Consider the following 12,180-nt stretch of genomic DNA (forward strand, 5'->3'; position numbering starts at 1 on the left):
GGATGGGGAACACATGTATACCTGTGGCGGATTCATTCAGGTTTTAACATTGAAAAGGATGTTTATCTAATGACACTGCCTTTGGTTTGAAAAGAGGTATACTTCATCAAAAGTCTCCAACCTCAATTCTACTGCTGACACAGCCAGATTTCCCCTCTGGGGTGCAAATTTCACTTCTCTTCTATAATCGGGGAATGTTCAATGAAAGGGTTGAGTCTGGGGGTGTCTTTTGCATGTTTCTCTGTTTCTGGGAATAGTGGACTCATTCTCTGTTTCTGGGAATGGTGGACTAGAAGGGATCACTTCCTGGTTTTAGTATCTGTATGAGGAACCACAAGCAGCTCTGTATCTCTGCTTGTCAACTTTGGAAACAGCAGTAAAATATCCTAACTGATCACTCATTCTCTGCAGTGTTTCTGGCAGCTGTGTTTTCTGCCTGTCAGGATGAGGTGGGGTGGGGTGGACTCAGGCCCTGGGTGAATACACCCTTCTGATAGGAAGAGTCTCTTTCTGCTTGGAGCCAAAGTGAACACGGATCCACAAGCTGGGCACCATTGCGACCCTCTCTCTACGACACCACATGTCCCCCGTGCTCATATGGGCTGTACATGCACTTGCTGTTGCCCACATGTAAATAATTTGCAAGACAATTTACAGGCTTTGGGCAAAATCTGGTCTCTGCCACGCCCGCAGGGTTTAAACAAGGAGTGGCCACTGGTTATAAATTTGAGTGTCCTTTAGGATGGGGGACCTGATGATTTCCCAAGTGATCAACAGGGTGAGAGGGGACTTCTGCTAGACATCTGCTGAGCCGACCTCGTGGGTGAGCATAGGACTGGCTGTTTGGCAGGACCCCGTGGAAGCTTTGGCCATATTTTTCCTCTGTTCATTCACACTGTCACTCTGAAGACAATCAGTGAATACTTCCTCTGTGCCAGGATGCTGATCCACTCTGAGATGAGCAGCACAGGAGGACAGTAAGTTTGAGAGGACGACAGGAATTCAACTTGAAGCATGTTAAGTCAGAGGCATCCTCACTCTTCCTCATTCCTAATATCTGATCAGTGCAAAATCTTGCCACTTCTGTGTCCTGAATATTTTTTTGTAAACCCACTCACTTCTCTTTCCTCCCCTGTTACTCAGAATTTCAACCCAGCAGCACTCTTTCTTTTTCTGTTAATTACAAAACTGTATTAAAGGACTCAAGCCTTTCTTTGACCCTCAGTCCTCAGGGGAAAAATCTCCACTCCTACCATAACCACAGCAATAGAAGCAACATCAACAACATACAGCAGCTCAGTGAGGCGTATATGACCCCTAATGAATAATCAAACACACAAACTTTCTGTTTTTCTCTCCTTCCCAAAGTGTTTTTAAAATTTTGTATTGAGATATAATTTACACACCATAAATTTGATTCCTTTTACTTGTACCTTCAAGGATTTTTAGTAAATTTATCAAGTGGTGCAACCATCACTGCATCCAACGTTAGCTATTTCTATCACCTCAATAGCATCTCTCTTGCTCATGTGCACTTAGTCCCCATTACCACCCCAACCCCCTTAGCAATCACTAGTCTACTTCTTGTCTCTATGGATTTGCCTACCTTGAACATTTCATATAAATGGAATCACATGTATGTGGTCTTTTGTGACTTGCTTCTTTTACTTAGCATGACATTTTCAAGGTTCATCCATATTGTAGTATGGATACTTCATTACTTCTGATGGCCAAATAATGGTAGATAACATGTATATATCACCTTATGTTTATGGACATTTGGGTTATTTCCACCTTTTTGCTATTGTGAATAAGGCAGATATGGACATTCATGCACACGATTTTGGGTGCACATATGTTTTCAGTTCTCTTGGGTAGCAGCAGTAGAATTGCTGGTCATGTGGTAACTCTATGTTGAATTCTTTGAGTAACTGCAAAACTTTTCCACAGTGGCTGCACCATTTTACATTCCTACCAGCAGCATATGACAATTTTAATTTTTCTAAAATACTTATTTTCTTTTTTTATTTATTTTTATTTTTTAAATTTTTATTGGAGTACAATTGATTTACAATGTGTTAGTTTCAAATGCACAGAAAAGTAAAATGTTTATACATATACATATATCCACTCTTTTTTAGATTATTTTACTATATTAGCCATTACAGAATATTGAGTAGAGTTCCATGTGCTATGCAGTAGGTGCTTATTTGTTGTCTATTTTATACATAGTAGTGTGTATATGTCAATCCTGATCTCCCAACTTATCCCTCTCCCTCCCTTATCCCCCAGTAACCATTATCTTCTTTTCTATATCTGTGACTCTATTTCTGTTCTGCAAATAAGTTCATTTGTACCCCTTATTTTTAGATTCCACAAGTAAGTGATACCATATGATATTTGTCTTTCTCTGTCTGACTTAGTATGATAATTTCTAGGTTCATCCATGTTGCTGCAAATGGTATTATTTTGTTTTTTTATTGCTGCATAGTATTCCATTGTATATACGTACCACTCTTTTTTATCCATTCCACTGTCATGGATGTTTAGGCTGCTTCCATGTTGAGGCTATTGTAAATTATGCTGTAGTGAGCATTGAAGTGCATGTCTCTTTTCAAATTATGGACTTCTCCAGATAGATATACGACCAGGGCTGAGATTGCTGGATCATATGGCAGTTCTATTTTTAGTTTTTTCAAAAACTTCCATACTGTTCATAGTGAGTGCACCAATTTACATTCCCATCAGCAGTGTAGGAGGGTTTCCTTTTCTCCACACTCTCTCTGGCCTTTATTGTTTGTAGATCTTCTGATGATGGCCATTCTGACTCATGTGAGGTGATATGACATTCTAGTTTTTACTTGAATTTCTATAATAATGAGCAATATTGAGCATCTTTTCATGTGTTTATTAGGAATCTGTATGTCTTATTTGGAGAAATGTCTATTAAGGTCTTCTGCCCAGTTCTTGATTGGGTTGTTTGTTTTTCTGGTATTGAGCCACATGAGCTACTTGTATATTTTGGAGATTAATCCTTTGTCAGCTGCTTCATTTGCAATTATTTTCTCCCATTCTGAGGGTAGTCTTTTCATCTTTTTCATAATTTTCTTCACTGTGAAAAAGCTTTTAAGTTTAATTAGGTCTCATTTGTTTATTTTGGTCTTTATTTCCATTATGCTAGGAGGTGGATCAAAAAGGGTCTTGCTGCAATTCGTGTCAGAAAGTGTTCTGCTTATATTTCCTCTAAGAGTTTTATAGTTTCTGGCTTTACATTTAGGTCTTTAATCCATTTTTGAATTTATTTTTGTGTATGGTGTTAGGGAGTATTCTAATTTCCTTCTTTTGCATGTAGCATGTCCAGTTTTCCCAGCACCACTTACTGAAGAGGCTGTCTTTTGTCCACTGTATATTCTTGTCTCCTTTGTCATAAATTAGGTGACCATAGGTGTGTGGGCTTATCGCTGGGCTTTCTAGCCTGTTCCAGATTAAAGGCAGGAGGAGAAGGGGACGAAAGAGGCTGAGATGGCATCACTGACTTGATGGACATGAGTTTGAGCAAGCTTCGGGAGTTGGTGATGGACAGGGAAGCTTGACATGCTGCAGTCCATGGGGTCACAAAGAGCTGGACACGACTGAGCAACTGAACTGAGCTGATCCTGTTCCAATTATATTTTTGTTTTTGTGCCAGTACCATACTCTCTAGATTACTGTAGCTTTGTCATATAGTTTGAAGTCAGGGAGCCTGCTTCCTCCAGCTCTGTTTTTCTTTCCCAAGATTGCTTTGGCTATTTGGGGTATTTTGTGTTTCCATACAAATTGTGAAGTTTTCATTCTAATTCTGTGAAAAATGCCACTGGTACTTTGATAGGGATTGTGTTGAATCTGTAGATTGCTTTGGATAGTACAGTCATTTTCACAATATTGATTCTTCCAATCCAAGAAGATGGTATATTTCTCCATTTGTTTGTGTTGTCTTTGATGTCTTTCATCAGTATCTTATTGTTTTTTGAGTACAGGTCTTTTGTCTCTTTAGGCGGATTTATTTCTAGGTATCTTATTCTTTTTGTTGTGATGGTAAATGGGATTGTTTCTTTAGTTTCTCTTTCTGACATTTCATTGTTAGGATTCATTGTATAGGATTTCTGTGTATTAATTTTGCAACTTTACTAGATTCACTGATTAGTTTTAGTAGTTTTCTGGTAGCATCTTTAGTATTATCTAGATTCACTGATTAGCTTTAGTAGTTTTCTGGTAGCGTCTTTAGTATTATCTATGTATGGTATCATATCATCTGCAACCACTGACAATTTTACTTCTTTTTTTGTAATTTGCATTCCTTTTATTTCTTTTTTTCTCTGATTGCCCTGGCTAGAACGTCTAAAACTATGCTGAATAATAGTGGTGAGAATGGACATCCTTGTCTTGTTCCTAATCTTAAGGGGAATGCTTTGTTTTTCACCACTGAGAATGATATTTGCTATGGGTTTTTCATATATGGCCTTTGTTATGTTGAGGTAGGTTTCCTCTATGCCCACTTTCTGGAGTTTTTTTTTTTTTTTTTATCATAAGTGAGTTTTTAATTTTGTCAAAAACTTTCTCTGCATCTATCGATGTGATCATCTGGTTTTTATTGTTCTTTAATAAGGTAAACCATGTTGATTGATTTGCATATATTGAAGGATCCTTGCATCCCTGGGATAAATTCCACTTGATCAGAGTATATGATCCTTTTACTGTGTTGTTGGATTCTGTTTGCTAGTATTTTGTTGAGGAATTTTGTGCGTATGTTCATCAGTGATATTGGGCTGTAATTTTCTTTTTTTTATGATATCTTTGTCTGGTTTTGGTATCAGGTGATGGTGACCTCATAGAGTGAACTTGGGAGTGTTCCTTATGCTGCAGTTTTTTGGAAGAGCTTGAGAAGGATAGGTGTTAGCTGTTCTCTAAATTTTTGACAGAATTTGCCTGTGAAGCCATCTGGTTCTGGACTTTTGTTTGTTGAAAGAGTTTTAATCACTGTTTCATTACTTGTGATTGGTCTGTTGATATTTTCTATTTCATCCTGGTTCATTCTTAGAAGCTTGTACCTTTTAAAGAATCTATCCATTTCTTCCAGGTTGTCCATTTCATTGGCATATAGTTGCTTGGAGTATTATCTTATGATCATTTGAATTCTGCAGTATCAGTTGTAACTTCTCCTTTTTCATTTCTAATTTTATTTATTTGAGTCCTCTCCTGTTTTTTCTTGATGAGTTTGGATGAACGTTTATCAATTTTGTTTCTCAAATAAACAGCTTTTAGTTTCATTAATCTTTGCAACTGTTTTTTAAATTTTTATTTCACTTATTTCTGCTCTGATCTTTACAATTTCTTACCTTCTGCTAACTTTGGGTTTTGTTTGGTCCTCTTACTCTAATTGTGTTAGGTGTAAGGTTAGGCTGTTTATTTGAAATTTTAAACTTAAACTTCCTTCTTAGAACTGCTTTTACTGCATCCCACAGGTTTTGGCTTGTCTTATTTTCATTCACTTGTTTCTAGATATTTTCTTTATTTCCTCTTTGATTTCTTCAGTATTCTGTTGGTTATTTAGTAGGGTATAGTTTAGCCTCCATGTGTTCATGTTTTTTACAATCTTTTTTCCTGTAACTGATTTGTAATCTCAGAAAAAAATGCTTGATGTGATCTTATTTTTCTCAAATTTACAGAGGCTTGATTTATGACACAAGATATGGCCTATCATGTAGAATATTCTGTGTGCACCTGAGAAGAAGTTGTATTCTGCTGCTTTTGGATGGAATGGCATATAAATACCAATTAATTCTATCTGGTCAAATATATCATTTAGGGCTTGTGTTTTCTTATTGATTTTCTGTCTGGATGATCTACTGGTGTAAGTGGGGTGTTAAAGTCTCCTACTACTATTGTGTTAATGTTGATTTCCCCCTTTATGGCTGATTGCAATTGCCTTATCATGGAGGTGCTCCTATGATGGGTGCATAAATAATTACAATTGTTATGTCTTCTTACTGGATTGAACTCTTGATCTTTAGTTTTTTAAAAAAAATATAGTCATTACAGTGGATGTAGCAGTGGTGTTATCTCATCTTGATTTTGACTTCCTTTTCCCTAATGACTAAGTAATTAATGACTAATATTAATTAATTGAGATTGGGTGCAATCTAAAAAATGACAGAATGATCTCTATTTGTTTCCAAGGCAAACCATTCAATATCACAGTAATCCAAGTCTGTGCCCCAACTACTAATGCCAAAGAAGCTGAAGTTGAGCTGTTCTATGATGACCTGGAAGACCTTTTAGAACTAACACCAAAAAAGATGTCCTTTTCACCATAGGGAACTGGAATGCAGAAGTGGGAAGTCAAGAGATACCTGGAGTAACAGGCAAGTTTGGCCTTGAAGTACAAAATGAAGCAGGGCAAAGGCTAACAGAGTTTTACCAAGACAATGCACTGGTCATAGCAAACACCCTCTTCCAACAACACAAGAGAAGACTCTGCACATGGACATCACCAGATGGTCAACACTGAAATCAGATGGATTATATTCTTTGCAGCCAAAGATGGAGAAGCTCTATACAGTCAGCAAAAACAAGACCAAGAGCTGACTGTGTCTCAGATCATGAACTCCTTATTGCCAAATTCAGACTTAAATTGAAGAAAGTAGGGGAAACCAGTAAACCATTCAGGTATGACCTAAATCAAATCGCTTACGACTATACAGTAGAAGTGAGAAATAGATTCAAGGGACTAGATGTGATAGAGTGCCTAATGAACTATGGATGGAGGTTCATGACATTGTACAGGAGACAGGGATCAAGACCATCCCCAAGAAAAATAAATGCAAAAAAGCAAAATGGCTGTCTGAGGAAGCCTTAGAAATATCTGTGAAAAGAAGAGAAGCGAAAAGCAAAGGAGAAAAGGAAAGATATACCCATTTGAATGCAGAGTTTCAAAGAATAGCAAGGAGAGATAAGAAAGCCTTCCTTAGTGATCAATGCAAAGAAATAGAGGAAAACAATAGAATGGGAAAGACTAGAGATCTCTTCAAGAAAATTAGAGATACCAAGGGAACAAATAAAGGACAGAAATGGTATGGACCCAACAGAAGCAGAAGATATTAAGAAGAGATGGCAAGAATACACAGAAGAACTGTACAAAAAAGAGCTTCACGACCCAGATGATCACTCACCTAGAGCCAGACATCCTGGAATGTGAAGTCAAGTGGGCCTTAGGAAACATCACTACAAACAAATCTAGTGGAGGTGATGGAATTTGAGCCATTTCAAATACTGAAAGATGATGCTGTGAAAGTGCTTCACTCAATATGCCAGCAAATTTGGAAAACTCAGCAGTGGCCACAGGACTGGAAAAGGTCAGTTTTCATTCCAATCCCAAAGAAAGGCAATGCCAAAGAATGAGCAAACTACTGCACAATTGCACTCATCTGACACTCTAGTAAAGTAATACTCAAAATTCTCCAAGCCAGGCTTCAGCAGTACGTGAACCATGAACTTCTTGATGTTCAAGCTGGATTTAGAAAAGGCAGAGGAACCAGAGATCAAATTGCCAACATCTGCTGGATTATCGAAAAAACAAGAGTTCCAGAAAAACATCTATTTCTGATTTATTGACTATGCCACAGCCTTTGACTGTGTGGATCACCACAAACTGTGGAAAATTGTTAAAGAGATGGAAATACCAGACCACATTAACCTGCCTGTTAGGAGGTATAAATCTGTATGCAGGTCGAGAAGCAATAGTTAGAACTAGACATGGAACAAAGGATTGGTTTAAAATTGGGAAAGGAGTGTGTCAAGGCTGTATATTTTCACCCTGCTTACTTAACTTATAGGCAGAGTACATCATGTGAAATGCCAGGTGGATGAAGCACAAACTGGAATCAAGATTTCTGAGAAATATCAACAACCTCAGATATGCAGATAATACCACCTTTATGGCAGAAAGTGAAGAGGAACTAAAGAGCCTGTTGATGAGTGTGAAAGAGGAGACTGAAAAAGCTATCTTAAAACTCGACATTTAGAAAACTAAGACCATGGCATTCAGTCCCATAATTTCATGGCAAATAGCAGAAAAATGGAAACAGTGACAGACTTTATTTTCTTCTGCTCCAAAATCACAGGATTTTTTTTTCCATAGGGGAGTGGTCAAGATGGTGGAATGGGAAGGCTCTGAGCTCACCTCTCGCATTGACACACCAAAATTACTACTATTTACAGAGCAACTGTTGATAAGAATAACTTGAACACTAGCAGAAAAGATCTGAAGGAAAGAACCACAGTGACACAGGTAGAAGGAGTGAAGACGTGATATAGTCAAGACCCATATTCTTGTGGTAGGCAGCCCACAAGTGGGAGGATAATTACTATTGCATAGGTTCTCCCCAAGGACAGAGAGGGAGTGAGTCCCACATCATGCTCCTCAGTCTAAGAGTTCTGTACCAGAGGGACAAGATACTAAAGCATTTGGAGTCAGTGGGGCTTACTTTTGGGAGAGTGAGAGATCTGTAGAAAATAGAGACTCCACACTTAAAGGGTGAACACAAGATCTCATACACTCTGAGACCAAAGTCAGAAGCAATAATTTGAATGATGCCTGGGAGAGAGCCACTTGCTGATCTTGGAGAGACCTCCAAAGAGGTAGGAGGCAATGGGGACCTCTCCTAGGGACACAGACACTGGCAACAACTATTTTTGGGAGCCCATTCTCAAAATGGATCACAGACATAACTGCAAAACTCTAAAACTCCTAGAAGATAACATAGAAAACCCAGAGGACCATGGGTATGGTGATGACTTTTTAGATAAAGCATGAAAGATGACCTGTGAAAGAAATAAGTGATATGCTTGATGCCATTAAAATTTAAAACTTCTCTGCAAAAGACCCTGTCAAGAGAATAAAACAAGCCACAGACTGGGAGAAAAATATTTGAAAAGGACACATATCATAAAAGATTGTTATCCAAAATATAAAAAGTATCTACACTTTGATGTTCATCCTTTGAGTGTAACATCTATGTCTGTCTTTATTTATTTATTTATTCTGCATGTATATGTTCAGTTGTTTCAGTATCATTTGTTTAAAAGAGTATTTATGTTCCATTGTCTTTTCTTTGCTCCTTTATCAAAGATTAGTCAATTATATTTATGTAGGTCCATTTTTGGGCACTCTGTTCTATTCCATTTATCTATTTGTTTTTTCTTTCACAAATACCACACTATTTTGATTACTTTAGCTTCATGGTATGTCTTCAATAGGATAATGTCAGTCCTCCAACTTTCTCCATTTCCTTCAATATTTTGTTGGCTGCTGCTAAGGCACTTCAGTTGTGTCTGGGTCTCAAAGAGTCACTGTAATCCAGAGAACTGTAATCCTGCCAGACTCCTCAGTTCATGGGATTCTCCAGGCAAGAATATTGGAGTGGGTTGCTGTGCCTTCCTCCAGGGGATTGAACCTGTGTCTCTTTACATCTTCTGCATTTGCAGGCAGCTTTTTTTTTACCACTAGTGCCACCTGGGAAGTGCATTGTGTTGGCTATTCTGGGTCCATATAAACTTCAGACCATTTGTTGCTATCTACAAAGTAACCTGCCAGGACAATTGGACTTTAAATTGGGTTGTTTGTTTATTTATCATAAGTTTTAAGATATCTACATCCTAAGTGTACTTTATCAGTTACATGACCTCAAAATATGTTTTCTATCTGTTGCTTGTCTTTCCAGACTCTGAACAGTATTTCTCACAGAGCTAAATTTTAAATTTTGATAAAATTCAATTTAAGTCTTTTTTTTTTAATTGGAACATCACACCTAAGAATTTTTTGTATAACTCAAGGTAATGAATATTTCTCATGTTTTCACTTATATCATTGGAATATAATTAAGAGTCTAGAAGTAAACCTGTAAATCTATTCATGGATATAAATCCCAAAGAGTTGAAAACAGGCGTTCACACAGAACCCCACAGAGGAATGTCCACCACAGTAGGCACAAGGCAGAAGTCACCCAAATGTCCATCCACTGCTGAGCAGTTAGAAAACATGTGTGGTCTAGCCATACAGTGGAATACTATTCAGCCAGGAAAAGGAAAGAAGTGCTGATTCATGCTTCTATGGGCACAGACCCTATGCTAAGTGACAGCAGCCAGACACAGAAGGCCACCTATTTATTGTATGCCTCCATCTCTAGGAAGTCTCCAGAACAGGCAAAGGGCTGTGGATAGGAAGCTGATGAGTGGTTGGTTGCCTGAGGATTATGGGGGTAGAGTGGGGTGGGGGAAACTGCAGGAGGGGGCAGTGGGGAGTGACTGCCTGGCCAGTACAGGGGTTTCTCTTTGCAGTGGTGCCACTGTTCTGGAACTAGACACAGTGGTGATGGTGGCCCAGCACTACCAGTGTATACTTGGTGCCACTGGGTGGTCTGCTCCCTTCTCTGTACAAAAGTCTCCTCCCATGGAAAGGGAGAGTTCTGACAAAGAGAGGGTCCAATGGGCAGGGTGAGCAGGATCCTGCCAGCGCTATTTCTTTGCAGGGCCAGGCCCAGGCCTGTGGGAGTGGGGATGGGGTGGAGAGGCATGGGAAAGCAGTGATCTCAGGGGGTCTGCCTGTCACAGAGTGTGTGCCCCAACCAGTGAGGGGCCGGCTCGTGGTTGCTAGGATACAGAGTAGAGGTCTGAGAGTACCGGTTGTCTTGAGAGGTTGGGACCAGCTGACTCATCTCACCGCATCTCATCCCACCACATCTCATCCCGCCGCATCTCATCTCGCCGCATATCATCCCACCACACCTCATCCCATTTCACCGCAAAACGTGGTCTCTGGGAAAGCGGGCTCAATGGTCAGCATGCCCAGGGAAAGGGGCTGTCGAAGGTCGTCTGGCCGCCGCTCCCGCACTGCCCATGCCGAGCTGTCCTTCTCCATGAACCACATGGAGCGCATCCTGCGGGAAGGCTACTACGCCCAGCGCCTGAGCTCGTCCGCACCCATCATCCTAGCAGCCATCATGTAGCACCTGACTACCAAGGTGCTGGAGCTGGCAGGCAACGAGGCCTAGAACAACGGTCAGAGGCACATCACCCTAGAGCTCGTGGGCATGGCGGTCCACCACAATGCTCTGCTCAGAGGCTCTTTTGGGATGACAACCATCTCCCTGGTGGCCCCAGCCTGGCACTAGCTGCTCAACCCTGGGTCCTGGGTCCCGGGTCCTGGGTCCCGGGTCCTGTGTGCCCGGCCCCTGGATGGGCCTTCCCCCGGCTGTCGGGTGCCAAGCCTGCTCATTGACCGACCGCACAGCCTGTTGCATCGGGCCCAGTCATGTCAAATCAATCAACCTGTTTCAAGACATCCCTGTGTGTGCTCCAGTCACTTGGCCTGGGAGGTGGTGATGGGACCCCCTCCTTGGAGAGGTGGGGGTTGGGGGTCTGACTGGAGTGGAGTGGGAGTGTTGTGCGTACGGGTGGAGTTGGGGATGGCAGGCAGAGAGGAGTGGTCGCCCATGGTGATAGCACATGCAGTGGCCTTGGTGGGAGAGGCTGGTTGCAGTGGGGGTGCGGTGGAGTGGAGTCTGGGGTGAAGGGCCAGGTAAAGGAAGGCTCCCCCGTTGGCTCTGAGCAAGTAGGAGCCAGGCCAAGTCCCCAGAGGGACCAGGGTCCTGGCGGTGATGCTCAAGACCAAGAGGGCAGCATCATGGTCGAGCGAAGGTGCCAAGGTGACTGACTGCCTGGCGGCATGGGATGCAGGGATGGTGGACAGCGTGCTTGACAGGAGTTCCCATGGGGGCAGGGGCCTAGACCACAAGACTGCAGTGGGATGGGGACTGGGGTGGGACACAACCCGCCTGTATGCAAACTCTGAATCAGGGTCACTCGGGGTCACCAGTTGACTTTTTGGTCGTGTGCCTTTAGAGATGCCAGGAGTTGCCCTGCTTGCAACCTGTGGGATCAAGCTGTCACCTAGTAATGGCGGGCTGTGGCCAGGACCCGTGCCACCACTCTAATTTTGCATATGTGACTTTCGCGGGACCAGGCTCCACCTCTGGCCACTCGATTTGCATATCACGGTGGAAATGGAGCTTTAGCCTAGAAAGTTGGAGTAGTCATCATGTCTGAGACCCACGTTTTAAAATTAATGCTATTTATTTATGCCTT

At 41.1% G+C, this 12,180-nt stretch overlaps 1 pseudogene; it reads left to right on the plus strand.

Moving 5' to 3' along the window:
- Positions 1-10,877: 10,877 nt before the first annotated feature.
- Positions 10,878-11,207, plus strand: LOC102394130 (annotated as a pseudogene).
- The last annotated feature ends 973 nt before the right edge of the window (positions 11,208-12,180 follow it).

This window comes from Bubalus bubalis, chromosome X, assembly GCF_019923935.1.
Source record: "Bubalus bubalis isolate 160015118507 breed Murrah chromosome X, NDDB_SH_1, whole genome shotgun sequence".
Lineage (NCBI taxonomy): Eukaryota > Metazoa > Chordata > Mammalia > Artiodactyla > Bovidae > Bubalus > Bubalus bubalis.